General features: G+C 37.4%; 1 protein-coding gene across 5 annotated transcripts in view; it reads right to left on the bottom strand.

Annotated features, from left to right (window-relative positions):
• Nucleotides 1–27,195, bottom strand: part of THRB (thyroid hormone receptor beta) — a 389,921-nt gene that overhangs the window by 331,045 nt on the left and 31,681 nt on the right. Inside the window, exon 1 of one of the 5 annotated variants that reach the window (XM_010357317.2) lies at nt 15,325–15,437. The exons of the other annotated variants lie outside the window; for them this stretch is intronic. The gene's annotated coding sequence lies outside the window, so the exon portion shown is untranslated. Of the gene's footprint in view, nt 1–15,324; nt 15,438–27,195 lie in introns of those variants that run through there. 5 annotated transcript variants of the gene reach the window in all.

Here is a 27,195-nt window from a genome sequence, read left to right as displayed (position 1 = left end):
CTTTAGAAAACGGAAACCCTTAAGTCTCATTGCAGAGAGTTGATGAAAAAGAGATCATCCAGTCCCTATATCAATCAAATGTGTGCGGACTTAGCGCTTTTCTCCATGATCATAAAAATGTGTGTGTGTATATATATATATATAATGAAATATTATTCAGCCAATAAGGCATAACATCCTGTCATTCGCACCAATATGAAATGGAATTGGAGGTCATTGCATTAAGTGAAATAAGCCATCCACAGAAAGACAAATATCGCATGTTCTCACTCATATGTGGGAGTTACAAAAGTGGATCTCATGGAGGAAGAGAGCAGATTGGTGCTTCCCAGAGGCTGAGAAGGGTAGGGGGAAGATGAAGAGAAGTTGGGTAATGGGTACAAAAATACAGTTAGATGGAAAGAATAAGGTCTAGCACTCAAAAGTACAGCAAGGAGACTATAGTTAACTATTGACTGTACATTTCAAAATAGCTAGAAGAGAAGAACTGGAATGTTTCCAACACAAAAAATGTCTATAGCAATGGATATACTAATTACCCTGATTTAATAATTATACATTGTACACATGTATCAAAAGATCACATATACACAAATATGCACAACTATTATATATTAACAAAAAAGTTTGCTGGAAAAAAGGCGGGCAACAGATCTTTGTTACTTTTCTGGATTTATTCAACGATCCTCCTATGTATGCCAAGCCAGAAAGCAGATACAGGGAAGAAAATGAACATACTTTTGGGCTCAAAAACCAAATTTACCCAGCAGGAAATGGGTTTTCCCTTCTCTGAACTCCTATACAACTCTATACCTCCCTGATGACATAGATCATCCCCCACCTTAAATAATTTTTATTTGTGCTTATGTCTCAGCTCTCCTACGATTTTGCAAGCTCTTCCCAAGCAGGACTGCATCTTAATATCTTAGCTAATTACTTAGCTGAGTAATCGCTCATGTTTTTCAAGGGCTTTATACTTTCCTAATATGCCTTCAGATGCACTATCTCATTTAGTCTTCATGAGACTGTCAGTTAGGTGGGGCAGGCACAATTATTATTGTTTTCATTTTATTATTATTTCACTTTATACATATAATTGAGATTAAGAAAGGTGAAATGAATGGAAGGTTACATGGCTACCCGGCTTAATTCCAGAGTCCAGAATGAAGCACACTGAACTAGTTTCCCAAACCAGGCCTCCATCCTCCACACCAAGCTTTTCCTCCTGCCTTCCCACCTGCCACCTTATATGGCTGGTTGTCAGCCAGGTGCCCATTACAAGAAAGACATCTAGAGAGAAGAACAAAGAAGCAGAAACATAGAGCAGCTAAAAAGAGAAAAAGAGATGGACACCAACTGATCTTCATGTTTTTCTAACCTGAAAAGCCCCTGGAACACTGTTGCTAGATATGAGATGACGCCTATCTTTTTATCTCCATAACAGAGTCATGTAGTAATGCCATTGCCAGAGGGAACAAAAAGGTGTGTGTGTGTGTGTGTGCAAGTGTGTGTGAACATGCATTCTTTCTTTAAAGAAAAAAGTGGCATTATGAGATCCATGGGATCATTGATGTTGGAGTGGGGAGGGCCCTCAGGTGGCATCTGTTCCAGTGTTGCTGGAGACATCCTGAGACAGAAAAGAAAATTGGAGCCTGCTGGGGGATGCTCCTGGCAAAATGACTTCTTTACTTAGTTATAAAGGAGTGGTATCTTGGCCCCTCTACTCTCTTATCCAGTTACTGGCCCTCAGTAAGAGAGTAGATGAGAAGGGAGAAGCCCCTGTCAGGTAGGACAGAAGTGCAGAGGTAGAAGGACAAGGATCAGAAGTCCCCCTAAACAAGGAAAAGGCAGTGTCTTAGGTAAGGATCTCCACAAGCAAAGCACGAGAGAACAATTTCTAGGCAAATCAGGCTCTTAATGGAAACACATGAGGGAGTAAGGGAAGCAAGGGAGGGCAGGGGAAAAGACAAAGAAAGATGTGGTGTTAGAAGTCTAGTCTGAACCCACAGGGAGCTCTGGGGTGCAAATTACTCAGAAGTCATTCTGCGCAGAGGCAAGGGGCCATGAGCTGTTGTACTTCAGCATCAGGCGGTAACTGGCCAAGGGCTGTCCCGTGGCATGGAAGGTGTAACCTCCCAGGCATGAGGTAGATGAGGTAGATGTCATTGTCTGGATGAAGTAGGTGTCATTGTCAAGGGCAGTCCTCCAGAGGATGGTGCAGATAGGAGGATCTGACAGCCAACAACCACAGCAGCTGGAGGACAAGGGGACTAGCCCTGTTAACGGCTGCCCTCTCACGGGAACTATGGCATGGGATCCTCTGCCTGGGATCTGTTGTATTACCCCCTACTTTAAAAAACCATATCCATATGTTTTTATATTCTTGACACTTAATGAAACTTTAGAGTCTCTATATTTGTTGGTGCCTTTCAGTCAATCACTACCTCCTTGCGACAACACATGCAAAAAAACTTCTTCACAATTCTGTTTTCCTCCAACCAAATTTCTTTTCTCTTTTTTTTTTTTTTTTTTTTTTTTTTTTTGAGACGGAGTCTTGCTGTGTCACCCAGGCTGGAGTACAGTGGCACGATCTCGGCTCACTGCAAGCTCCGCCTCCCGGGTTCACGTGATTCTCCTGCCTCAGCCTCTGGAGTAGCTGGGACTACAGGCACCCGCCACCACATCTGGCTAATTTTTTTGTATTTTTAGTAGAGATGGGGTTTCACCATGTTGGCCAGGATGATCTCGATCTCTTGACCTCGTGATCCACCCACCTCGGCCTGGGATTACAGGAGTGAGCCACCACGCCCGACCCTCCTCCACCCAAATTTCTATTTGTACATCTCGAGGAGAATGGGGTCAATAACTCTCAAAGGCAACCCACTCTATTTTGCTATTAACTACATGTTGGTAACTTTAATAACGTAAAAATCTATTTCCTTATCATTTCCATTCACCAAAGTGATCAAAAATAGGTCTAATTTTTAGATATTAAATACCTTCTCTTCTACAGGTGAAAGAGCCACAGTTCAGATTGTTCCACCATGTAAGACATGATTGCAAATCTGTTTGCCCATCTGGTCCCTACCCAATGAAGAAATTCCAGTTTGTCCATGACCCCATTTAAGGAGGTGCCCAGAACTACCCAGGAGTCATGTGACCCACATAGATCAAAGGAAGATTATCCTTTTTGTTTGGGACACAGCAGTTCAATTGATGCCATCTAAAATTAACTTCATGATTTAAATAAACTCTACTATATGATCCATTATACCACTGATTTAAACTGAGTCGTAAATAACAAATCTACATATATTTGCATGTGCTGTCTTACCCCAACTTTAGTTTCTAGATTGATTTTTTTAAACTTAATTATAGGCTTTTATACCTATTCAATTAAAACTTAATCTTGTTCCATCATTGCAATCTGAAGTGATCTCTCCAGGTACTAATTCTGTTACTCAAAGTATGTGCCATGCTTCCAGGTTTCAAGTCAATCATAACGCTGACACATATATTATCTATACCCTCATCAAAATTATTGATAGAAAACAGTACCTTGATGGGGCTAAGAGCGGATCCTCATAGCCCACCATTAGAGACCAGCCCCACACAGGAGCCATTCTAGCACACACACAGTTTGATTCATGCCTTTTTCAAGACTCAGCCTCAATGTTATGATCAATACATTTCTCCAGATATGTATTTTGATATACTGAGTTGTGAAGAATACAAAATAGTTTATGAAATATTTGTTGTTACATGCATTTATTAGAATATAAAAACAGAATATACATCCAGTAGTAGTTTTACAAATAAAAATAATCCAAGGAGACAAAGGCCAGAATGACTCAGAGGTCATTCCGTGTATATTCTAGGTATATAGAATATAATTTCAGAATAAAAAGATCATTTTTTTTTCCATGTAGAAGAAGTTGACAAGTATGAGGGGGTGAAAGGGATGATGACTAAGCTCTGGATAGGGACACATGGAATACAAATTGTACTAATACAATTGTACTAAGGTGATCAGAGATAAGAGAATACAAGAGACTAAATGACTAAATTAGTTATCTATTGCTGCCATGACAAATTCCTACCAAATTAACAGCTTAAAAGACCAAAAGTTATTTCACAGTTTCTATAGGTCAGGAGTCTGGGCTCAAGTGAGTTCAGCCCTTTGTTCAGGATCTCACCAGGCTGAAATCAAGATGTTAGCTGAAGCTGCAAATCCAGCTATGGCTTGGGGTCTCCTAATCTCACTGGCTGTTGGTGGAATTCAGTTCTTTGCAGTTGCAGGACAGAGATCCCTACTTTTGCTGGCTGCAAGCGAGGGCTGTTCTCAGTTCCTAAAGGCCACCTACCATTCTGTGCTATGTGGCTTTCTCCACTGTATGGCAATTTGCTCCTCAAGGCCAATAGGGGAAATACTCTTCATTCTGCTAAAATGGAGTCCTATACTAAGTAAAGTAGTCAAGGGAGTGATTATCATATTCACAAGTCCAGGCCAAGCAAAGAAAGGAGATTAGAGACCGTGTGTACACCATTGGATAGTAATCTTTGGAGCCATCCCAGAATTCCACCTGTCACAATGACTTAACATGGCTGAGGCATAGTGAGGAACTGTGGTAGAGGAGGGGCCTGGAGAGGCCTTTTGTGCCCTGCTATGGAGTTTGAATATTATACTGAAAGCAATGGAGGCACATTAACAGATGCCTGTCCCTGTGGGGAGGTACAAGAAAATGTTATACGTAATAGTGGTTAAGAAAGTATTCTAGGAGGCATGGCACTTGGAGAGAGTATTATTGAATGAGCTGAGGCAATAAATGTAAAACATAGCATAATCCATATATACACTTGATTCTGTTTATAGTTTACCCATCCCGTTTGCCTACATGACCGCTGTGAGAAAGCAAAACTACACCTTGCCCTGTTGTCCTTGTGATTGTGTCCTTCACATACCAACAACAGATGAAACAAAAATATGTTTGCGTCTTTAGAGACTCCTTCCAAAACAGAAACACCCTATCTCACTCTAGTCTCCCCATTCAAAAACATTTTTAAAAGACTTAAGCCCCTTTCCTGTAAGTTGCTGGCTCCCTCAAGAAAAAAATCTTTATCTCTGACTTTAAAATAGATATCTGCAGATATGTGAGGACCCAGACAGATAGGTTAAGCACGTGAGAACTGCCACTTTTTCACCAATGAGGATTTTGAACAGATTAACTGTAACTTTGTGGGCTAATTTTTTTTTTTCTTTAAATACCTGTAGTATCCTTTTCTCAGGGACTCCCATGTTTCTAAAGGCTGGACAGCCCTCCAAACGTTACAAGTAAAAAGTACTTCAATGTTCAATTTGTCTTTGAGTTTTCCATTCACAACTGTGTCTATACCCTGTATCCTCAAGAGCAACCACAGTGTTTATTTTTAAATATAATAATAATACTATATATAAGCTACTTATTATATGCCACACAAGGCACTGATCTCAGAGCTTCATATCCTCACAATCAGATGAGGAAACCATGGCATAGAAAATTCAAGTAACTTGTTGGAGTTTACACAGGTTGTTAGTGGTGGAGCTGGGATATGAATCCAGGTAGAATATTGTGCAATGGTTCGCAGTCTTGGAAAAAAATAAGTACCTACCACTCTTGTAAGGGTGACCCTTGAGGCACTGAATACATGATTGCTGATTAACAATTACTACTTTTGAGGTGGCAGAGTCAAAAATATTTTAAAACTAAGGTCTAGCCAGGTGTAGTGGCTCATACCTTAGCACTTTGGAAGGCCAAGGCGGGCAGATTACCTGAGGTCGGGAGTTCAAGACCAGCCTGACCAACATGTATTATTCTACTAAAAAATACAAAATTAGTCGGGTGTAGTGGCACACGCCTGTAATCCCAGCTACTCGGGAGGCTGAGGCAGGAGAATTGCTTGAACCTGGGAGGCAGAGGTTGCGGTGAGCTGAGATCACACCATTGCACGCCAGCATGGGCAACAAGAGTGAAACTCCATCTCAAAAAAACAAAAACAAAAACAAAAAACTCAGGTCTAATCACTACAAGATTATGTCACAGAAGTAAGGTGCCAGGCACAGTGGCTCACTTCTATAATCCCAGGACTTTGGGAGGCTGAGGCGGGTGGATCACTAGGTCAGGAGGTCGAGACCATCCTGGCCAACAACGGTGAAACTCTGTCTCTACTAAAAATACAAAAATTAGCTGGATGTGGTGGCATGTGCCTATAATCCCAGTTACTTGGGAGGCTGAGGCAGGAGAACTGCTTGAACCTGGGAGGCGGAGATTGCAGTGAGCCAAGATCACGCCAGCACTCCAGCCTGGCAACAGAGCGAGAGTCTGTCTCAAAGAAACAAACAAACAAAAAATATGACAGAAGGACACTTTTTAGGTATAATATGAATTACCAAAATTGCCACAAATAGAAGTAGAAACACTGAATAGATGAATTAATTAGAGAAAACAATCTGACACCAACAAATAGAAACAATAACAGCAAAAATCTTTAAAAGGAATAAAAGTATTATCTAGTTCAAAAAGTAATCCCGATACAGAGAATTTCAGAGAAAAAAAATTGCCCATGAAAATATAATTTCCATAGGTGCAGAACACAGAAAATGATAAAATCTTTCTAGTCATTACATAAAGTTTACATAATTTTGATATCAAAGCTAATAAGATAGCATAACAATTCAACTAAGGACCAAATCATTATGAAAATTGATGCAATAATCTCAAACAAATATGGAATACAGCAGTAAGTTAAGAAAACATTTCATCAGGGCCAAGTAGGCTTTAGTCCAAGAATAAAAAGATGATTAAATATTAGGAAATCTGTAATTATAGTGCACCATTTTAATAGATCAAAGGCAAAACTTATGAATTAATTTAAAAGAAACTATGATACGCCGTATCAAGTCTGGTGTTAAACACATTATAAATAATTTTTACTGGATACTCATAATATCCTCACAAGATATTTACATGATTATCTTCATATTACAGAGGAAGAGACTGAAATTGGAAGGGAATAAATAAATTGCTTAATGTTATACAATTCTAAGAGGGGGAGGTATAATTTAACTCCAGCTCTGTCTGGTCATAAATTCCATACTCTGGCTTCCATGTTATATTCTCCTCATGGATGGTAATTTACCAAAATCACCCAAAGGCATTTTACAGCATTCCAAAACCGATTTTTTATGTAAAAAATCTCAGCATATTAGGAATGCAACAAAATTTCTTTAACATAGTTAGAAAAAAATCTGTCATCAAATAAATAGCTATTAAAATCAGAAACAAGATAAGAGTAGAATGCCAGTGAGTATTTTGAACACTGTTGTGGAAATTCTGGCTAATGTTATAGGACATAATCAACAAAGAAGAGATACATTATTTGGAAAGATGATAGAATCATTATTTGATTATAATGCAATTGTTTATAAATAAAAGGAGAACTAAGTGAAAAATAATTATCATTAACAAATAAATAGAATCAAAAGACAAAATATTAAAAGCAATAGCTTTCATATAACAGTAACCACCAATTAGAAAACAATATTTTAAATAATCTCAAAAATAATTAAATAAAAATATCTAATACCTAGGAATAACCTAAAAAAATGCAGGACCTCTACAAAGAAATGATTTTTTTGTCACATCTCATAAGACTTGAAAAAACAAAGAGATATTTTGAAATGATTGAAAATTGTGAAGATGCAAACTTTTCCAAAATAATTCATAATTTGCACATAATTCTATAAAAAGTACAACAAGTTTTGTTTTGTTTTGTTTTTGGAGATGGAGTTTCACTCTTGTTGCCCGGGCTGGAGTGCAGTGGTGTGATCTCGGCTCACTGCAACCTCCTGCCTTAGGGTTCAAGCCTCTCAAGTAGCTGGGACTACAGGTGTGTGCCACTACGCCTGCCTAATTTTGTATTTTTAGTAGAGATGGGGTTTTACCATGTTGGTCAGGCTGTCTTGAACTCCTGACCTCAAGCGATCCACCTGCCTCAGCCTCCCAAAGTGCTGGGATTATAGAGGTATGAGCCACTGTGCCCAGCCCAATATATATATATTTTTTATTATACTTTAAGTTCTAGGGTACATGTGCACAACGTGCAGGTTTGTTACATATGTATACCTGTGCCATATTGGTGTGCTGCACCCATCAACTCGTCAGCACCCATCAATTCGTCATTTACAGCCCAATATTTTTTAAATTTGAAAATTAATTCCAATACTCACCTTAAAGAATGCTGAGACAATAACTGCTAAAATAAATTTACAATACAGAAAAATGAAAGAGTTAGGGGCCACCACGTCAGAAACAGACTACAATACAAATTATAATGGGACATATAAACTATGATATGGTTCTGCTACAATAATTAATAGATGGTTACAGAAATAACCCAGATACAAAAATGTATATACCAATTAAAAGATGGATTTAATAAAAAATCAGTGAAGAAAAGAGCATTCATTTTATAAATGGCATTGAATTAACTATTTAAATAATTTTAAAACTATTTTAAAAATTTAATATGTTGCTATCTCATACTATATGTTAAAATAAATACACATAAATGGTATGTTAAATTTTAAAATAAAATAATAAAGGATTATGTAAAATACAGGTGGTTATTTATCAGCTATTGAGCCTAGCAAATAATTTCTAAACATAAAGGTAGTGAAATGTGTCAGAGAGTAATAGTAGATTTGACTGGAGTAGCAAAGGTGAAACACATTTATATATCAGAGAGTATAATACTCAAAAGGCAGGCCGGGCGCGGTGGCTCAAGCCTGTAATCCCAGCACTTTGGGAGGCCGAGACGGGCGGATCACGAGGTCAGGAGATCGAGACCATCCTGGTGAACACGGTGAAACCCCGTCTCTACTAAAAAATACAAAAACTAGCCGGGCGAGGTGGCAGGCACCTGTAGTCCCAGCTACTCGGGAGGCTGAGGCAGGAGAATGGCGTGAACCCGGGAGGCGGAGCTTGCAGTGAGCTGAGATCAGGCCACAGTACTCCAGCCCGGGCGACAGAGCGAGACTCTGCCTCAAAAAAAAAAAAAAAAAATACTCAAAAGGCAAACACCAAACTAGAAAAATAATTTCCAGAGACATAACACACAAAGATAGTTCATAAGCAAAATGTTAACATCTCAATGGATAAATGGGCAAAGAACATAGATCAACAAGTTACCAAAAATCCTTATAATTATCCAATAAGCATCTGAAATTTTAGAATTTTTTTTTTTTAAAAAACTGATGCTTAATGCTGTTGAATGTGAGGAGAAATAGTCACGACACTGACAGTAGCTGTGTAAATTAATATCTTTGGCCACATCTATGAAGAATCATAAAAACGTCCATGCCCTTTGATTGCCTCTCCTAGGAACTGTCCAATAGAAACAATTAAAAGGTGAAAAAAGATGTAATGCAAAGCTATTCAAGGCCATATCATTCATTCTAGGCAGAAGCATAAACATTCAACCATAGAGGTACATCCAAAAGTACAATATTATACAGTCATTGAAAAATCATGTTTTGAAAAATATTTAATGTCATGAGAACATTTTCCCAGTCAAGTGAACGTAAGTAAGATATAAAACTTTGTCTAGACCATAATTGTGATTCTGTGATGTAACCATATATGCAGAGAAAAAAACTGGAAGGAAATATGCCAAAATGTTACAGCAGCTATCTCTAAATACTAAACTAGGCAATTTTTATTTTATACACTGAATATCAGAATAAAATTTATTAAAGAATAAAAACAATATTGTCATGAGAAATCAGAAGCTCGACACACTGGTCATGACCTTCTAAGGACGTAAGGAAGCCTTTGCCTTTTATGTTCCTCTAATTTTACTGCATGATCTCAGAGGGAAATGAGTGGAGTGAGTGTTCCATCAGCCACCTTGGCCTCTGAAAAGAATTGTCCCAGAAGCCATCTCTCTATCAAATCTGGCTAATTCCTTCTCTGCTCCTTCAGCTCTGGCCTCTTCCTGCTCACCTCTGCCAATCTCCTTTCCTTCCACTCAAAGTCTGGCCACAACAAAAAAGAAAGCAGGTTTGGAGAGAGGTCAGTATGCTGGGTTATTGTCAAAGGAATTATGGTGTTTGTGTGTTTCTGCGAAAGTGCATTCTGCTGCTGCTAAATTATCATTCCATAATACTATCTACATTGGAAAGATCTTTCTCAAAAAAAAGAAGTATACTCTTGAAAATGCCTGCAATGCCTACTGTGATGGTGACATCAGAAGTCTATTTCTCCTTCACAAGTATAGTTCATGGAGAGTTATTGAAACTGGATCATTTAATCACTCAACAATATTAAGCAAATCTTTGTGGGGTGCTCTCTATGGTTCTGGGAAATATAATGTGAGCGTGGGCGGCTGAATCATGGTCCTCAGAGATGTCCATATCTTTATCCTGAAACTTGTGAATAAGTTACCTCCTATGGCAATACTTATACATGTGATTGAGGTAAGGATCTTGAGACAGGGAGCTTATCCTGCATTATTTGGGTGGGCCCAAATAATCACAGAGATCTTTACAAGGAAATAGGCAGAAGATCAAGATAGTTGTTGTCCTTGAAAAGTATTTTTTGCAACTTCCCAGTCTCCCATGATTACAGGGGACACAGTTATGCAAATATGGCCTCCATTTTTATAAGAAATGAAGGAATTAAAAAATAGAAGTAGATGAAAACTTTGGCAACATGTGTTTTAATTATAAAATTAGCAGGCATAGACTCCCCTTCCCAATTAGTTTTTAAGTCAAATCAATCAAATTTCAAAGAGCAGCTATGCATTTATTTTTAAAATTTAATTAGGAAGAAATCTGAAGCAATTAATGAATGTTATCAATTATTATGCATTACCATGAGAAAACCCCAACAACCCTTAAGTATGATTGAATATTTTGTACTCTGTAACAATGAACTAGGTTTAGCCACTTAAAAAAATTAACTCCTGAGCTTAAAATAATCTCAACAAGTCAAACAGGTCTAAGTGAACCTGCAGTGAACCTAGGAGAGAACTTTCTCATGCTACACCCTTCTTTGCAGTAAGGGGAGGGTTTGATCACAGAGGGAATACCTTTGTTTCATCTTGTCCTGTTAATATATTAATAAGTTCAATTGCCAGCTGTTCATTTTCATGACGACAGAGGGATATCTTTATTTCTATCTATCCTGTTTATAATCGGGACACCATGACCCTCTTCTGTGAAATGAATGATTTCAAGCTTAATGGAAATTTTAAGTACTATATAGCAAAACTCTATGATCTGAGTCCTGGATGGGAAGGGGTGAGTAGGCATTAGATAATAAATCACCAATGAAAGTCAAGAAAACTCAAGAGAGCCTGATCATTTTGGTCCATAGAATGTGTCAGGGGTTAGTGCTCTGCAAATCGGAGGAGATGGGGAATGAAGGTTTCATAATTTAGTGATCACCCAAATGGTATTGGAGGAGTTTGGACTATAAAGAGAAAAGTAGTTGCTTCTTGCTGACTATCAAGATTGCTACAGGTTTCAAGGAGAGAGAGCACTAGTCATCATGATGACTTCATTTGGTAATTATTTATGAAGTACCTTCCTGCCCTTGATGATGAATTCTTTCTTTCTTTGAAACCTGTAGCAATCTTGTTGGTCAGCAAGAAGCAAGTACTTCTTTATAGTTCAAACTCTTATGATACCAGTTGGGTGACCACTGAATTATGAATCCTTCTTTCCACATGTCCCATTTGCAGAGCACTGACCCCTGACATATTCCAAGTACAGAAATGGTCAGACTCTCTTGAGTTCTTTTGGTTTTCATTGGTGATTTATCATTAAAAATGTAAGTATAACTTAACTTTAAAAAAGACTCACATATATGAAATAATCAGCATAATCAGATAGAAACACAATCCAGGGATCAAAATGCTATTTTAAAAAAATCTTTTAAAAGTCTCCATTACAAAAACGATCACTACTCAACTCTGAGAAAAGTAATGATACCAAAAGAGGCTAACCAGAATGAAATGTACAATGTTGGTAATTAATGATTAGATAACTATATAAACAAGTTTTCAGAGGCACTTGCTATCAATTAGGAAAGCTAAAATACACAGATAAGCAGGCCTTGTCCCGGTTTGTTCATCGGCGAGAGAAGCAGCCTTTAGTTAGGGGTCTTTATTAAAATAGACTTGTATACCTCCCACCTTGACAACCTAACAGTTCATTCCCTGAACATAAACACAACCCATTAAGCACCTGTCATGAGGTTATTACAAAACATATAAAAATATAAAACTTGGTCTTTGAATGTTTATAACAGATTCAGGTTGTTTGGCTAAATGTATATTAAATGTTCAAGAGTCAGCAAGTCCTGGGTATGAAAACTAAAATTTAAACATAGAAATGCCCTTTCAGAGAAAGAAAACCCCTGCCACTTGCTTTGGAGAGGAAGAACACAAGCCAACGGATGACAGGGAAGGACTCTATGCCACTAGTTAAACATAAATGACAAAGAAGCCCATGCAAAAGCGGGCCAGAAAGGTGTGAATTTAGAGAATGGCAAACTAAACAGCTAAAATAAGGTCAAGGACAGATGTAAGACAGAAGGAAATCAAAGCAGGAATGGCTTGAGTTTGAAGGCAAAGGCAGAATTCTGAATTTGACAGAGGGAGTGATGGGCAGCCATGTGGCTAGTTAGAGGGTGATTGTAAATTTGGCCAATGAAAGACAAAGTATGAAAGGGAAAATCAGTTCTTTAGAAATGATTATTAAAAATTCTTGAAAGCAAGCTACTTACAGTCATACTTCAGTAAAAGCATGGTGAACACTGTATAGCAATATAAGGAATGTTCCTTATTTTAAATCTGTTCTCAACTATTTTCATGGATTTCACATATCTATGACCCATTTCTGACATCAGGGAAGGTCATTTGCATATTAAAATTCAGTATGTCATGCCACTGTCATATTAACTATCCTCAGGAAGGTCTGATGGCTGGTTGACAGAAATGGGCATGTTGAGAGGAAATTCCCAGGACCAAGTAACCCAGCTGGAGAATACTGCTGGAGGAAAGACAGCCGTACTATATATTAACTCAGCAGGGAAAATAGCGAAATTGTTCTTCCTGCTTATTAATAGACCAACATTTAGTCCAACAGCTCTAATTTTCTGTGGAATTTTTGACTTTCTCCCTTGAAAACTGAAAGTCATGTTAATGGTTTTCTGCATAATGCTCGTCTACAAATTCTGTGACTATTTGCATATGGTTTAGGGATGTGATGGAAGATTTTTTCAAAATAAGGAAGCCGGTCCAAAGAATATGAGCCCTGTCTTTTCCCTAAATACTATATATGTGAGACTATCTTAATTCAAAGGACGCAATATAGTGATACGCTTTTCTGTGCTCATTTTAGTAAGAACTTGTAATAATGGGAAAAAAGATTAAGTTTGAATGAATAATAGGCTAAAAAAGAAGATAATAATTTGGTTCTTAAGTTTTTAGTGGGACTTAGTGCTTTGATTCATAAGTAATAATCAAAAGGGCAGAAATGAGACAATCTAACATCTAAGCATTCAAATGAACATTTTAAGAATGAATGAGGAAGGAAGGAAAGGAGGGAAGAAGGAGGAAGGGAAGAAGGAAGAAAGGAGGTGAGTTAGCTGGGAAGGAAACAGAGGGAGGAAGGGAGAGAGAAGGAAGGAAACTAGACACCCTTAAATAAAGCATCATAACTTAACATTTAAGATTCTTATTTTATACAACTGAAAATCTCGTTTAAATATTTAAGAAAGAAAACTTCCATGGGTATAATGCACAACTGTAGCTTAGAGACCATGTGGTATGTATTCATAGTTTGAAAAGTCTTTGTATTTATTCTTGGGAAATAAGGCCTAATACTCAAAAAGAAATTCCTGCAGAAAGGCAGGTAAATGGGCAGCATGATGTACAGCAGATCCCACATTTACACATTGGCAACCCTCACAAAAGCTGATTTGCCCTAACATTTATTTCTTCTGAACATTTACTTATGAGTGTCAAAGTCTGAAAGAAACCACATTACAAAAAGTGACATTTTATCTCCCTTTGTGCATTTATGAACATATTCTACATTTTTCTGAAGTGTTATTTACTCTTTATTTTAAAAATGTACCACCCGATTTACCTATGAGGTCTTTCAGTCTCAATTCATGACAACTTTTGTACTTACTGTTCCTAAAAACTCAAAGATGAGTTTCTGAGCTTTGTAATGAACTTAATTCTTCTGTACAAATTAAACCAGGTGTTATAAAGTGTAGGTAAATGAAAAACTGAGGTTAAAAAAAGAGAGAGAGACCAATCTATAGTAAGCTCAGTTTTTTTTTTTTTTTTTTTTTTTTTTTTTTTTTTTTTTTTTTTTTTTTGAGAGAGAGATTAAGGTGCATACAGTCAACTGGTGTGAAGGTCACCAAACAAGATGTTGCAATCTTAAAGTGCCATTGACATGCAGTCAGTGTGCTGCAGCAGCTCAGTACTAATCCGTGCAGCTCTTTCTCTTTCCTTGTTATTGTTTCAGAATCATTCATAAATGTGCATTATGAAGTCTACTGTATTTGCAGGAAAAGTTTCTAAAGATTAGACAAGTTTTTCTTTAAATTGAAATAAAAATACTTAAATAATATAACTTTTAAAAATTTGGTTTCCCACACCCAGCTTTTGTTATAGGAAAAGTGACCCACAAGCTCAAAACTCCATAAATATTTCCTTGTGATATATATGAGCTATGACAAGTCTGTCCTTAATTATTTATTATCCACTTACTAATGATGTCTAAATTACCAAATTATCTCAGTTGAAGATTTTCTGATTTTCCTGGGGAAGAGCTGAAAGCCATAAGCCACTACAAGTATTTTTTTTTTTTTTTTTGAGACAGAGTCTCGCTGTGTTGCCCAGGCTGGAGTGCAGTGGTGTGATCTCGGCTCACTGCAACCTCCGCCTCCTGGGTTCAAATGAGTCTCCTTGCCTCAGCCTCCCAAGTAGCTGGGACTACAGGTGCCTGCCACCATACCTGGCTAATTTTTTTTTTTTTTTTTTTTTTGTATTTTTAGTAGAGACAGGGTTTCACTATGTTGGCCAAGCTGGTCTTGAACTCCTGACCTCGTGATCCACCTGCCTCAGCCTCCCAAAGTGCTGGGATTACAGGCGTGAGCCACCACGCTGGCCTACATGTACCTTTAGCTTTCCAAAGTCAGAGTCAAAATCAGAAGGAAGCATTTCTGGTTCGGGGACCTCTATTCTCTTTCACCTGCTCCTGACCTGCTGTTTTCCTGCTGGCGATGACAGCTCCTCGTAAAGCAAACAGCAAACAGCTCCCCACTCTGAATGGAAAGGCTCATCTCCTCAGTCCATGTTGCAAGCACAAATCTCCCTGATAGTCACTTAGGGAGTGAATCAGACTCGCAGCCAATAAGCACAAAGCTGACCTTTAAACCTCAGCCTTTAATAGAGCATTGGGTTATTTTACTTTGTGTTTGCTCAACATTTCCAGGGGTCAAAGGGCCTGGTTTACTGACGTGGGGTGAACCAGGGAACCTTGCTTCAATTTCCATGTTGCAACTGATAGAAAAGGGTCAGGGGCTGGGCTGGTAGGGGCCTAAGCCCCAACTCAAGTATGCCCAGTATCACAGGTGTTAGAACACATTCTGAAGTCTTTAGCATTTAGAGATGACTAGATTGCACGAGGCTGAGGACTAGCCCTTAGCTAACAACTACGGGAGAAATCAGAAAGAGTCTTGGGGGCTGGAGAGTAAGCTTTCACCTTTTCCCAGTACTGCACCAAATGAGAGATCTTGAGGTGAAAGGAAAAATCAGTAATACTGATTCTGTCTTTATTTAAACATTAATATTTAATTTATCATGGGTATTTGTGCATTAGTTTTGATTTTTAAAAGTAGTGCATTAAAATAATATTTGTTGTGACTGCTTGGATTTTTGGCACTCCCTTCCGTTTGGTGCCCAACGTGCGTGCCTCACTTCCTTCACCCTAGTCCTAGCCCTGGCCTGTCACCTCATGGTTCCCATCCAACATTTTCATCTAAAATGAGAGTAGATCTAGGCAGGCTGGTGGAGATGCTTACAGCAGGGCTGAGAAGGGGAAAAGTGTCCAAGTCATCCAAGAAAATCATTACTGAGCTTGTAATATGTGCCGGATGTACATTCCTTTGGTCCTCACCTATGAGGAAGGCCTACTAATCTTCTGCTGAGAAAGATGAGGCTCTGAGAAACATGCTTCCTTCCACTTTCCTCCATTCCAGGAACTGGCTCTATAAACCACCTGATGCTCAAGCAGAAACCTGGGGGCTGTCCACGACCCCTCCTCTCTAACCCACTTGTAACTATTTATGATCACTCAAATCGTAAATGGAGGGGTAAAGTTCAAAAGATGGTCTGTTTGATGACAATGCCCACACTCTTTTTGCTATATCTGCAACCTCTCCCAAGAAAATTGGGCTTGTTAAATTGTTCTGGCATCCTATTGGCTGATCCAGGACAAGGCTAAATTATTTTTAAGTGCTGTTTTGCAAATTTCTCCAGTATATTTCAGTTTGAATTTGAATACCAGCTCTATCTCTGGCCCAGGATGCTACTTTGAGCCCGACATCTCCACTCAGATATCTCACATCAATCCAAACAAACAATTCCAAAATAAGATTCTTGATCTTCCTCTCAAATCCTGATTCTCCCCAATTTCCTCCATCTCAGGCACTGTCACCACCAAGTGCCTTGTACACAACCAGATACCTGTCAGTTGTCTTTGAAACTTCCTTCCTCTTCTCCATCCAAACCATCACCAATTCTTGTCTATTTCAGTAGTCAAAACAATTAATAGCAGCAACAGTTATTGAATCATTCGAGACCATCCTGGCTAACACAGTGAAACCCCGTCTCTACTAAAAAATACAAAAAGCTAGCCAGGCGAGGTGGCGGGCGCCTGTAGTCCCAGCTACTCGGGAGGCTGAGGCAGGAGAATGGCGTAAACCCGGGAGGCGGAGCTTGCAGTGAGCTGAGATCCGGCCACTGCACTCCAGCCCGGGTGACAGAGCGAGACTCCGTCTCAAAAAAAAAAAAAAAAAAAATCATTCACTATGTGCCAGGTACTCTTGTGATGCATATACAGCATTATTAACACATTCAATTTTCCTTTCAACTTCACATCATGGCTCCTATTATTATTTTCATTTAATGGTGGCATAGGAAAATTAATTTGCCCAAGGTCATACAGCTAGTGAGAGAGGAAATTAGTATTATAACCCAGTCGTTCTGGCTTCAGAGCACACACTTTTAACCATGACACTCTATCTCCAAGATAATCCCCAGTCCATTCACCTTACTCGTTTTCCACTGTCTCATTTTAGTTCAAGTTCACTCATTTTAGTCATTGCTCACTCTAGCAACAGCAAAGGTCTCCCAAGTGGTTATCCTGGTTCTATTTCTACCTCATTTCCACACATCAATCTTCATAAAGCAGCCAGCAGGATCATCTTAAAGTTTATATTGGATCATGCCATTTCTGCTGCTAAAATCCACAAAACCACTCAATTACTTTCTGAATGAAATTCAAACTCCTTAATGTGGTCTCTAAGGTGTATGTAAACCGGCCGCTTTCCTCTTCCCAGACTTTGTCTCCTACCCTTCTCTACCTTACCATCTTTCTATTCCACTGGCCTTCTTGTCCATCTTTAAACCCAGCAAATTCATTCCTGTCTCATGGCCTTTGCCCATGCTGTTCCCTCTGCCTGCAGGGCTCTCCTCACCCTCAAGACAGCTCCATCAAATCCTCAATGTGTCTCAGGGTACTTTCTTGACTCCTTTCCCTAAACTAAAATAACTTCTGTATTATTTTATCTTAGCACCCTCTCTCTACTTTCATGGCAATAAAAAAAATGCATTCCAGAAGGAAATATAAAATGAAGTAAAAATTTTTAAATTATGTCTCTAATAAGAAACTTGTATCTTGACTATATAAACAATTCAATAGTAAAAAGACAAAATAATTTAAAAACAGGCAAAGGATCTGAAATATTATTAAGCAATATAAAGAAATGAATTTTATTGACACATGGTATGACATGGATAACCTTTGAAAACATTATGCTTAGTGAAAGAAATCAGTCACAAAAAGTCAAACATATTATATTATTCCATATATATGAGATGTCCAGAATAGGAAAATTCATGATTCATACACACAAAAAGTAGATTCGTTGTTGCCCAGAGATGGAGAGGGGAATGAGGAGCAAGTGTTAATGAGTGTGAGGTTTTTGAGGGGAGTGATAAAAATGATCTAAAATTAATAGTGGTGATAGTTGCAAAGTGAGAATATACTAAAAATTATTCAATTGTATACACTTTCAGTGGGTAAATTGCATAGTATGTGGATTCTCAATAAAGCTGTTTAAAAATAAAATGGAATATAGTTTTTACTACACTTTAAAATGTACCTGTTTGGCATTTACAAGGCAGGTGTGGCTTACCTGAAGAGTATCTACAACTTGCTTTTGATAGGAGAAGATAAGTTTTAGATGAAGCTTCCTCATATAGAATTTATAATCTCTCTCTCATAATTCCTAATCTCTTTTGTCTTTTTCTAGAGATATTGTTGAAATCTTAGAATGAGATGTATAGAATTTTAGCATGGGACAAGATATAAGAGATAATGTAATTTCTGATTTTAGAGAAAAGAAAACATACTCAGAAAGAATAAACATCCTTTTCAAGATCACAAAGACAATGAGAATGAGAATCAGAGCTTTCCAGATCAAAGCTTTATTTTTTACTTTTCAACAGCACCATAGAAAATGTAGAGTAGTGAATGGTATTTTCCAAAATATCTTCTCGCCAACAATTGACAAGGATGAAGTCTACACAGTGATTGCTTTTTATTGATGTCATTCCCTCAGTAGCCCTTGACCAAATGCTTGGTTTGTATTAGTCACTTCGGGAATAAAGACTTACTGTTTTTTTTTTTTTTTAAGGACGGTATTGAGTAGGAAGTTTAGATTGGAGTCTCTCCCTCAAGAGTTAGGTCTTCATAGGTACTGAACACTTACACCAATCACCTCCATTACTCAGTTCCTAAGCAGAGATGGAAGCCTCCTAAGTGGAATGTTGAATTTGATTTTGAATTCTCTCTTCAACATTTTCAGCATAAAGAATTCTTTTCCACCCCTAGATAATATGCCTTTTCTATCTTCTCTTCTTTTCTGTCAAACACTTGATTTTGAGATCCTGAGAGGTCTTACTTAGTTGTGGGACTTTGATTATCTCAGGTTTTCTTTTGTCAGCATCAGTGGGAAATAAGAATTGAAAAAGTGATTTCATTTCTTAGTGTTTCTGTGAGTTAATAATGGAAGAATAACTTTGGTTAAATCATTACTTTTGATTCAAATTAAAACATTGGTATCAGCATAATACTTTTAAAAATAATCAAACTAGCCAATCTGTTCAGATAAGCATTTGACCTCAAAAGTATTTTTTACTTCTACATTCCTTGACTGTCTCCCCTTTCCAACTTTCCTCTATTTCAGAAAGTTTAAATTGCCTAAAAGAATTCCAGCTTCATTCAGTGGGGTCTTTTATTAATAGGCAGAGAAAAGAGAACTGTATTACAAGACTCAATGACATATAGGATGGATTTTTGCTACTTCATTTCATCTGGCTGATGACAAGAAGTCAATGTGTCCATGCTCAGTGTTGGTTTAGGTGGGCTGGAGAAGGTGGGGCTACTATTTTGACATCACTATTATTGTTCAACTCTCTGAAATATATTTTTAAAGCATGTTATCAGCTGCTTCACTGAATTTCTCTGCAAACTATTATCTTCTCACATAATCCAGTAAAAAAGAAAGCACATAGTCCGTTTAGATTCCCAGAGCAAAGAATTTAAAAATAAGTTCAACCAGGCATGATGGCTCATGCCTATTATCCCAGCGCTTTGGGAGGCCAAGGCAGGAGTATTGCTTGAGGTCAAGAGTTTGAGGCCAGCTTGGGCAACATAGTGAGGCCTAATCTCTAAGAAAAGAAAATTTTTAAAAAATTAACAGGGTGTGCTGTCACACACCTGTAATCCCAGTTACTAGGGAGGCTGAGGCAGGAGGATTGCTTGACCCCAGGAGGTAGAGGCTGCAGTGAGCCATGATAGCAACACTGTAATCCAGTCTGGATGACAGTGTGAGATCCTGTCCAAAAAAAAAAGTTGAAAATGTTTACAAAGCTTATAGAAATGCATTCATTCAATCTGTTCTGGTTGTCACCCGATAGAAATTCTTGAAAAGTCAACCAGGTTCCTCTCTATTACATGGGACTATGAAATAGAGTTTTGTACATGATAGTGAATGATAGTAATAAATATGTTTAACCATTTCCTATCATTCAGTAACCAGTTTGTATACTATCTTATACAAGATAACTATTATCTTGTATTAAATATTAAAAATATTAATTAAAAATATTAAATTAAAATTTAAAATATTAGTTTAATTAAAAATATTAAATTAAAATATAAAGATAAGTATTAATTATCTTGTATAAGATAGTATACAAACTAGTTACTGAATGATAAGTATTATCTTATGCTTATCTGATAATATTGTATAAGATAGTATACAATATCTTATATGCTATCTTATTATATAAGATAAACTTACTAATAATTCTCTTTCAGAGTTTCATTTTACCATTAGTTAGCATCTAACTTAGAGAGTAAAAAGGCAAAGGCGGTGAACTGTGATTCTATCTAATTTCTGATTTTTGCATTCTGGAAAAAGTTTAAGGGAAAAGAAAATAAAACTAGTGTAAATTGTAAGGTTTGGGGCTTTTTGGTGTCATCAATTGGCAAACCTCTCCTAATTGCATTACTAGTTAAGCTTTATTGGACTACACAATATCTAGAAGGGAAGAAAAAAGAGAGGGAGGAAGAAATTATTAATTCACAGAAACTTGATTTAATTGCCAACAGTTAAAAACCTTAAGATTTCACACAAAAATGAAGATTTATATTTTTTCTTCTTAAAACACAAAGATATAATCACCCTAACTAAGCCTGTATCACCACAGGACAATACTGAGGGGTAGCTGTCCTGTTTAGGCAAGCTATACTCACCCTTCACCTTTTCCTGGCCAGCCTCGCTAAATTCTTTTACCCTCTTGATCCCTAAAGGCATTTTGTCCATGAGACCCTTCTGATCTAGGCCATCCTTCCTATCATTCTGACCATTAAAATGAACACTTGGCATTTGATTAGCAGGTATAGATGCATAAAAGACGAATGAGAGAATATATGTCTTCTAGTCTGACTCTGACCTCAGAATCTAGTATGTCTTCCTAAAAAATAAAATACAGCACAGATATCCACTTTTTAAACTATTTTCATCAGCTGACCAAAAAGCTGGACTTTTCTGACATTGTCTTAAAAGGCAACAAACTAGTGACACGCGAACAGAAACCACAGATTTAAAGAACACTTCTGAAAATGTTATATCTTTGGTATCTGTGCAAGAGTTTTCTCAGAGTGTTTTCACCTTTCCTGTTTTTATTTTTCCTAAAAATAGAGCTGTTTTAATATCAATATGTCATCAAATAATCCATTTAAGCAGCAGATTACCAGGGAAACCCAAGAAACATCAATAGATAGGCGTATAAAACACTGTGTAGCCCTGAACTTCTCCGAAACAGCAGATCAGATTTCTCAGTGAGGACACTTGCCTTTAGAGTAGAGTTAGGCACATTTGAAGGCTGTAGGAGCTCTTCAGAGTCATGATGGTAGCAATTACTCAGTAACTGCTTTAGTGTTTTAAAGCAGAGCTTCTCAAACATGAATGAATCACCTGGGCATCTTGTTAAATGAAGATTCTGGTCCAACAGGTCTGGGGTGGGGCCTAAAATTGTGCATTTCTGACAAGTCCGCAGGGGAAGTCTACAGGGCTAGCCTAGGGTCCACACTCGGAATAGGAAGATTCTAAAGAAATACAGCATTGTAAAAGGAAAAATAAACATTTTGAGGCTAAATGACAGTAGTCACTGTGGGCTGATAATACCTGCCAGACAAATTATCTCAGCATCATTTCTTGTTCCTAAGAGTTGAAGCAGCCACATTTCGTTGGCTATGTGCAAGCTCTCTTTAGAGATCCTGAGCAGGCTGAAGACCCTGTTGTACTGGGTAGTTCTGAAGCACACAAGACTACAGAAGAGTTTTTTAATCAAAGAATATTTGAGGTAATCTCTGAAATGCTTACAGAAGACTGCAATTTGTTCGTAGTTTACATTCAGAATAATGCCTTTGAAGATTCAAAAAAAGAAGGAGCTTTGAAGAATGCCCCATTTGCAACAATTGCCTCTCAACCAGTTGAACATTTTTGATTCTTTCAGTCCACTCAGTAGGGTCCTAGTTAATGTACTGGTTACTAACAATTTAGCTATTGGTTTCAATTTCCTCCACCAAACCTTTTGTAAATGGTAAAATTGACTAAGTCGGATACCCACTCCTTCCCCTACAGTGCAGCAAATGTATCAGCAACCTGAAGGAAAGAATGTTCCTCCATGAACACCCAACTTAACCGAGGAGTGATTTAAGTCCTGAGAAAATTCATCTCACACAATTCAAAAAGAAGAACCAAACTGCAAACCAATAGTCACATTACAGAAAAGATAATACTTAGATAAAGCTTCAGATGTCCATGTAGGATGGCCTTCACCTTCAAATATGTTAAATATTATAAATATTCTAAAAGAAAACAAATTCAAGTTTCAGTTTTTTCCTTTTATTTTCTGATATTTATGTATTTATTAATTATTTTTTATTATACTCTAAGTTCTGGGGTACATGTGCAGAATGTGCAGTTTTGTTACATAGGTATACATGTGCCATGGTCGTTTGCTGCACCCATCAACCCGTCACCTACATTAGGTATTTCTCCTAATGCTATCCCTTTCTTAGGCCCCCATCCCCCAACAGGTCCCGGTGTGTGATGTTCCCTTCTCTGCGTCCATGAGTTCTCCTTGTTCAACTTCCACTTATGAGTGAGAACATTTGGTATTTGGTTTTCTGTTCCTGGATAGTTTGTGATAGTTTGCTGAGAATGATGGTTTCCAGCTTCATCCATGTCCCTGCAAAGCAGATGAACTCATCCTTTTTATGACTGCATAGTATTCCATGGTGTATATGTGCCACATTTTCTTTATCCACTCTATCAGTGATGGACATTTGAGTTGGTTCCAAGTCTTTGCTATTGCGAGTAGTGCTGCAATAAACATGTGTGCACGTGTCTTTACAAGAGAATGATTTATAACCCTTTGGGTATACACCCAGTAATGGGATTGCTGGGTCAAATGGTATTTCTAGTTCTAGATCCCTGAGGAATCACCACCACACCGTCTTCCACAATGGTTGAACTAATTTACACTCCCACCAACAGTGTAAAAGCGTTCCTATTTCTCCACATCCTCTCTAGCATCTGTTGTTTCCTGACTTTTTAATGATCGTCATTCTAGCTGGCATGAGATGGTATCTCATTGTGGTTTGGATTTGCATTTCTCTAATGACCAGTGATGATGAGCTTTTTTTCATATGTTTGTTGGCTGCATTAAATGTCTTCTTTTGAGAAGTGTCTGTTCAGATCCTTTGCCCACTTTTTGATGGGGTGGTTGTTTTTTATTGTAAATTTGTTTAAGTTCTAATATCCAGAATCTACAAAGGTTTAGTTTTTATATAGGTACTTATAAATATTTTTATTTGAAAATGTATTTGTATTTTGGGGGCATAATATCACGTTCTTATTAATATTTTCACAAGACATTTTGGTGAATAGAGCAGTTAAATTTTAGCCATTCAATTCTAAGAAATCACTTCAAACCATATAGGTTAGGGAGTGCCTAATGTTTTACCTGCTGTCCCCATTTCTTTGCTTCCACTTCCTCTAAAAGATTATTATTCTATGCTCGTTAAGGACATTTTATTTAGCACATTTTCTAAATGGCTTTTGAGAATGTACTATCTGGTGAACTCTGTCATTTAAACAGCAAAATGGAAAGGTTAAAGTGACAGGCTTATCTATCCGAGATGTATCTTTCTAAAAATACAAGAAGATTATTATTTTTTTTCTTGTTTCATACCATACTGGGAAAATGAATCTATGGGTTTAAATTATAAAGCAAACATCATCAGGAACATCATAGAGTTCAGAGATGATCAGACAAATTGCACTGAAAAACAGTTTACTCTCAATTATTTTTATCAGCAATGGGAAAGGTGACAGAATATATTCAAACCACTGTGTTGGGTTTGTAATATTCATGATTTATTATTATTTTTGAACCAGATTTCTTTGTATTTCCTTAACATGTTGTACAGACTAATATTTAAACAATTTTCTTTCATTCCTTGAATCTACTGTAATTGAAAGGAAGAGAACACAAAAGCTTAACTTTATAATTCACTACGTAATGATTGGCTATCTTGAGAATTATTTGTCTGTGAGATCGTAGCTCCAGAATTATGCTGCAGTTATGACTGAGTGTCAGTTACTAAAATTTTTAGAGGTTTCATCCAGAACTGCCTGGTCATAGAAAAGACGGGGAAAAGGTAAAATTTGTACCAGGTGCTTCCAGGAATCTTAGTTTCTATTTACTAAGCTTCTGCTCCAGACAAAATGTCACAATTTTAGTTGATAAGCACGTCATGCGTTCTCTTATAGGGTTATGTAACTTCATGTAACTCTTATAGGGTTATTTGCATTTTAGCAGAAGATTCCAAAAGCCTGGAAAGTTGTAAAGCCCCCAAAAGTATAAGAGCCTCACTGGTCAATTGTAGGGGTTTGCAGGCTAGAGGCTATGTATCTCTAAAATTTAATTCAAAATTGTACATATGTTTTTATGCACACCAGTCTAGGCAACAGTACAGACCCTTAAATGGTTCTTCAATCCCTAAAAGGTCAAGAACCACTGCTAATAAAGGAATATGAGTCATTAAGAAAAAAGAATTCATCAGCATCACTTTGGAGAGGTTGGCTACAGGCTTGGGTTTTGAAGTGAGGCAGGCCTGGCGTCAAGTTTGTAGTTTGCCATTTACTCACTGGGCCACCTCAAGCAAGTTACTTAAATTATCTGAGCTAGGTTTTTTCCCTTTATAAACTGGAGATAAAAGTAGCACTTACTTCAGTGGGGTGTTGTGAGAATTAAGTGTAATGTTTATCAAGATATCGGTACACAGCTGGTATACTGTATACTCTCAATAAACAGTAGCTGCTACTCTTAGTATTACTTGTTTTATTAGCATTATAAAATATGTTGTGAAGGCAGGGGACTTATCTGCCAAGTTAAGTCAGATTATTCTAACTCTTCTTGCAGTTGGCTAATAAAATAGAGATGTGGCTAATTAACTTAATGATTAATCCATCACTGACCAAAGCTTAAGAGATTTGTTCCTTAAAAGTGATCTGATTTTGTTTGCATTAACTATAAGCCAACTAATCTAGTGAAATGAAATAATTTAGGGTTTTAAATATTCTCTGGTCTTCCAAGAATTTCCTAAACTATAGAATGACGATGATGTCTATACTAAGGGGTCATGTCATACAGCATGCAAAAATAAGCATGAATTTATTGTCAGCTACATTCAAGACAACATGTTAGTGTTAAAAAACTGGTGTTTTCCCAAATGGTCAGCAATGAGACTTATTAGGTTTCATGGCACATCTATAGCACAGATTGCCATGCAACTATTAAAAATAATTTTACAGAATAATATTCAATGACATGGAATAATGTTCGTGATACATTTAGTGAAGAAGGATGTCCACAAAATTATGTAAAGCATGATCCTGTTTTTGTACAATGATAAGCACAGAAAACTGCCTAGAAGGAAATACACAAACATTTCAACGGTGGGTGACGAGACAATAGGTGAGTTTCTAAAATAAGCATTCATTACTTTTGTCACCAGAATAATAATAAAAAACATTAGAACATAATGGTTAAAGAAAAAAAAGAGCTTTTCAGCAGCATGTTATCCCATAAAGGACCCCAGATGGCAAAGACTTGGGCTTGAGCCCAAGACACAGGCATCTTTAAGTGATAGCCTTAGACAAGTTACCGCCTTTCTTTTGGGCCAGATATTGCTCCTTAGAATTAAGAAGGTTTGACTAAATGATCTCTATGTATCTCTCCAGTCTTACATTCTAGAATTGTATGTCTCTTGCTATGAGAAAAAGATGAGTTTTTAAGAAAATTCAGACAAGTAGTCCTTCAAATTAAGTTGGTTCTATTACTCATCGCATTTCAGGAGTAACATATTGCAGAGGTCATAGCCCTGCTGTAAACTATTACATATTAGAAATATATCTATGTGATTAAATTTGTTCTGTGGTAATACATAGTAAAGAAATCAGTTTACTTGGAGCTCCAAATCAAAACAGAACAAAACATGTTTTAAACTGCTACCTTTTGGTTCTGTTTAAAATGAATGCGTAAAACCCTACTTTCCATTGTCCTTGCAACATACAGAGGGGAGAAAATTCTTCCTTTGCTGCTGCCCAGATTCTTCTCCTTGGAGCCAGTGGGCTCTTCAGATGCTAGTGAGGAGTTTCCTTGAGGTGCTTTTCAAATGGCATTGAAAGATGGCAGCAGTAACCCAGAAGCCTGGGAAAAATACCTAGTCTCTCAGGCTACTAAACTCTTCTGGGCAAGGCACCCAGCTGCATGGAGCTAGTACCCAAAGGTTGATCTGCTTCTACACATGAGCAAGAACAATTTTCCACCCACTCCATGTAACCCCACTCCTGTCACTGCTGTAGGGTCACACAACTTGGCTTCCCTCCTGGACAGAGGGGAAACTCATTTGACAGTATCTATTTGGGCTCTGCTATTGACAAAGAGATTGATTTGGCCTGATTAGTAAGACAGTATTGTTTCCTGTAGCCCGGGCTGGTTAAGGGAGAAGGAAGAAATATCTAAAATCTTAACAGAATGTTAAGGGATTAAGATTTCTATGTAACTTTGTTACTAGAAAAAGTGTTGAAAGCAGCAGGGAATGGCTTTTCTCTTCACACCATTTCATTTCTAAATTTGATAATAATCTTTTTATTTTGAGACAGAGTCTCATCCTGTAGCCCAGGCTGGAATGCAGTGGTGTGA

Source organism: Rhinopithecus roxellana, chromosome 1 (genome assembly GCF_007565055.1).
Source record: "Rhinopithecus roxellana isolate Shanxi Qingling chromosome 1, ASM756505v1, whole genome shotgun sequence".
In the NCBI taxonomy this organism is placed as follows: Eukaryota; Metazoa; Chordata; class Mammalia; order Primates; family Cercopithecidae; genus Rhinopithecus; species Rhinopithecus roxellana.
Note: the sequence above shows the minus strand (reverse complement) of the source record. Positions and strands in the feature narration are given on the sequence as shown.